Genomic DNA, 4,385 nt, shown 5'->3' with positions numbered 1-4,385 from the left:
TATCAACCCCGGCTCTTCAAAGCGTCTTCCCTCGATCGCTGCTCCAGTCACCCTACTGAAACTCTCACAAGCTCCTTATGTCCTAAAGCATTCTGTACCTCCGTGTTATATGTACTTACTCTTTTTGTCTTTCTCCACAGTGATCTTCTCCACTCCTGTTTCCTGGCTCCTTCTCTCGGACCCCCTCCCACAACACCCTGCTTCCGCCTGTCCTCGTCTATGCTCCCGGCTCCAGTGTCTCCTCCTCGGCTCCACGACCCGGCTCCTCCACACTCTCCCCATGTCCTCTCTCCCCTGAGACTCTCCTACCCTCCGTCTCTTCGTCCCTGTCCCTGGCGCCTGCCTTCCAACTTCCCCTCTCCCTCAAAAAAATAAATCCATTTGCATACATTTGAGCCCTGCGTTTGAGTCCTTCTGTTGTTAGCGTATCAGCTCCATGCCTATTAGCTCACTGACGCTGATGAGATTTACTCCTTGGATTTTGAAATCGGGGATTGAATGACAAGGCATGTTCCCATACTTTAGAGGCAATTGGGGCGGTGCCTGAAAAGTATTGAATTTGCTAGCTAGCCCTTGGTTAGATTATTTCTATGTTGAGGTGCCTGTTTATGAAGCTGAAGGTGCACATAAGAACAAAAATATACAATTGATGCAAGCCAATAGGAATCCTTGCTTTATTCTGTGTTTATGTTTTGTGTGTAGGGCCCCATGTTCATTTTGGAACTAGGCCCCCCTGAAGCAGAAGGCCGCCACTGCCCCTGGTAACTACAGAAGTATCCCATAAGGCACAAGTCCTCGTTGTTAAGAATTACTGCCCTGAGGTCACCTGACCAGCTCACTAATATGTTAATAAATCTGACAATAAAAAGGTCTTATTAGAGCAATCCACAGCTCAAGGTAGCTGCTTTTAACAAGAGCTACTTTCCAAGGCAGTGGAGAAGAGACCACAGTGATGTACGGCCTTCATGGCAAACTGACTGAAACCAGAAACGGCCTTGCTGAGCCTTTAAATAACAGCAAAGTATGCTGCGGGTGATGTCATCGTCACCTTAAGCTTGCATTGAAAACATGATGACTGGATGTTTCTATTAAAGGTCTTGTGTGATCTGATCTATCCCTTTTCACAATGCCAGTGAGTCCTATTCAAAAGTGGGTCAATGGAGCTATTTTTAGTAGCCATTGCACACCCTTTTTTACAAACAAGCAAAGGCACAAATTCTGGATTTAAAACGTCACCCAGCTGCATTGAACAAATATTCGGGGGAAATGAAGGCGTTCGACTTGCCGGTGAACTATTTATCTGGTTTCAAAGTTCGCCTCCCTGTGGAGATGAGAAACTGTGTGAGGGCATGAAATGACTGATGGGGGGGGGGGGGCTTTGCCACTTTGATTGGCTTTGATAAACTGGGGACTTGTAAGATTTGTAGGGCTCTCTGTTCTAAAGTGGGCTTCTGTTTCATCATCTCCATGCCTTGCATGGTCTATACCTTGTTGTAATTCCTCCTCATTTTCTGGGTTTCTCTCTCATATTGCCTTTCATTCCCAGAGAAAGCACTTGAAAAGAAGGTGTTTGCTGCCTTCTCCTCTGTAAGAAGTGACACTGTGGGCGATGATGTGATGGAGGCGTACCAGAGACAACATCCTCACATGCACCTTACTGGATTAATGTTCCACAATTGCACACAAAAGTTTGTCAACTAGACAGAGCATAAAGTGGCATATGTTGAAACTAGAATCTTAGGTGTGCAGAAAACCCATTTATTCAGCAAGAAATAAAGGGAATGGACAGAAAACAAATATGCAGGCTGTTTCAGGATTATGCACTGTTAATGATGGCGGGGAAGCAGTGAATTGCTGCTCGTTCTGCAATCAAGCCCAATAAATCACATGAGGCTGTGCACTGCCCCAATCAACGGACAAGAGAATGGCAGTGGAGCAGAAAGGGATTTTGCGGCAGAGCAGAAAATGCACTGTATTCCTACAGGCATGGCATGACAAATCTGTGGACTTCTACTAAGTAGAGGTGGAGCTTTGTTTGTACGAATTCCTAAATGGCTGCTGTACCTCAGGCAAACCAGAGACAAAGGAAACATTGGCAAATGATGGCTCGTTTTGGCCTTCAAACTGTAAGTTTTACTTTTGCAAATTAAGGTAAAATGTTGCTGATGCTTTAATAAAGTTGGCCCTTTGTGTAGCAGGTTTTTGCAAATGTGACTGTATATTTTAGTTTTACCAGAGGACATCACACACGTGCTGGGGACACCTGTTAGCACCTGTAAAGCTGTTAGTTACCAGGGTTCAACAACAAAGGTTTCCCGATGGCCCGGGGCAAGGAAACATAAAATGTAATAATACATAAATATAACATTTTTTTAATATAACGTCCAGGCAAGTGGTTTAAAAAAATCTTTTTTTCCAATCATAAATGACATCATCGTTCTTGTGCCCTCCGCAGTCTAATACCTTCATCCTTCCAGTCATAGTGGCACAAAGATCCTATGTCTCCAGGAAAAGCCCACTAACATTTCTCACCTCTGGTGAAACGCCCGTGATCTAGTATCCAGTACGCCTCATTTTGGTGTGTAGAAGTTTCACATTTCTGTTTTAAAATGAGTAGTATGAGAAAAAAACATATTGAAGCTTGATTTTGTTGAAGAGAAAGTCCAAACACAAGTTTCCTACAGAGTTTATTGAGGTTATGTAATATCAATGAGCATGGAGACTGATGAAGCCCAAAATAGACTGCCTTGCTCAAAGGCAGCAGTTAAGAATAAATGTGTTACTTGCCACCCTTAAATCATCAGCTCTGATTTGGCTTTCATCCTCCTCCTGTTAGCAGCACATTTCAAAGCAATCGTTTTCTGGCGACTTTTCAGTGCCAGTCTCACTCTGAGCTCAAGGCCAAAGTGCTACTCAGATGAGTCAGAAACATCACAATTTATGATGAATTATATGATATCTAATTGGTGCTTCCTGTTGTGTGGACGGGCCAAGTGGGAGCAGTCAGTGTGTCCAGGGTGACACAGTTTGTCAAAGAGAAACAGTTTGGATTGGGAGTGACATCTGCCAGGAGGGCTTGTCTGCTTTACAGTCAGAGGTGATGTGAGAAAGATGAGACAGAATCAGGATGGCAAGAGAGGGAAGAAAGACGAGCAAAGCCAAACTGACATCACATGAACACATTTATTTACAAGTGCACAGTAAACTGGAATGATAGGATCTATGGAAATCATATCATATTCCCTGTCAGGTTGCTGGCTAATAAGCAACGGTTGTCTGGTGAGTTAATACATGTGAAACATGGTGCAATCACATATGTACAACAGGAGTTGGCTCCCTCTGCTCCGCGCCCCATGCTCAGCCAGTGTTGTGTCATCACTGGAACAACACTGCCACTCGGTGGCTGGATCATCACTCCCTCTGGTCAATGCATCGCAAACTTGGCTTGAGCACAGTCACACAGCTCTTAGCCTTGTGTGATATTTGCACTATAACTGAACTCATGAAGCTCACTTAAGGTTTAGCCCCATGGGGGAAAACACTATGCAAGCTTCAGTGTGGTGCATGGGGAAGTAATTTGAAGTGGAAGTCATGCTGTTATGATTTATTGCCATGCTATCTATTTTTTACCCAAGTGGTATTTACACAATCTTTTACCAGCGTTGTTTAAGCTTTCTGTCCAACTTTTCATACATAACTGCTGCTAGGTTTCAGCCTTGGGAAATATCTCTGTCTCTGCTCTGACTCTGGTTCAATCTCTTTTTGAACAATACTTCATGTTCATTTACACTGTGATATTTTACTGTCTTTGTATGTGCAATTAACATGCACTGTTTGTAGTTGACACTGCTGCACACTAGTGCCAGCCAAGGCTGAATCTGCTGTGTGGGGGGCCTAACTGCCGCTCATGTTCCTTTTACTACATTCGCTGTGTGGTAATTTGATCAAATTAATTTAGTAATATGTAATTTCTAAGCTAAATACGATAACAATAAAGCTCCTGAAACTTGATTTTGACAGTTACCTTCTTAAAGACCAGGGCCACGAGATCAGGTACAAGGAAGGACTTAAAACATGTCAGTGACTTAGGGGGGATTTTTCAAAGTAAAAATGAATTAATCAAATAACCACAAACCACACACTGACTGTCTCAAAGTGAACAAAAGATCGTGGGACAATGAACTGATTATGACTGTTTAAGCTCCCCTCTTAAGAACATTTTTAAAGGAATTGTTTGACACGACAAAACCAGCTTTGCTTTCTGCCTAAGAGTGCAATAAGTGCATTCAACAAAGAAGGTACAAACTCAGAAACGAGTACAAGTACATATGCGTCAAAGAAATACAAAGAATAACATGTAAGTACTTTTTTTTTTTAGCCATCAT

The 4,385-nt window shown here is 43.0% G+C and overlaps 1 long non-coding RNA gene across 1 annotated transcript in view; it reads right to left on the bottom strand.

Annotated features, from left to right (window-relative positions):
- Positions 1-3,385: 3,385 nt before the first annotated feature.
- LOC116696085 (uncharacterized) overlaps positions 3,386-4,385 on the bottom strand; it is a 25,572-nt gene continuing 24,572 nt past the window's right edge. The window contains exon 3 of the long non-coding RNA XR_004333616.1: positions 3,386-3,395. This is a non-coding gene — a long non-coding RNA (uncharacterized LOC116696085). The remainder of the gene's footprint in view (positions 3,396-4,385) is intronic.

Source organism: Etheostoma spectabile, chromosome 9 (genome assembly GCF_008692095.1).
Source record: "Etheostoma spectabile isolate EspeVRDwgs_2016 chromosome 9, UIUC_Espe_1.0, whole genome shotgun sequence".
In the NCBI taxonomy this organism is placed as follows: domain Eukaryota; kingdom Metazoa; phylum Chordata; class Actinopteri; order Perciformes; family Percidae; genus Etheostoma; species Etheostoma spectabile.
Note: the sequence above shows the minus strand (reverse complement) of the source record. Positions and strands in the feature narration are given on the sequence as shown.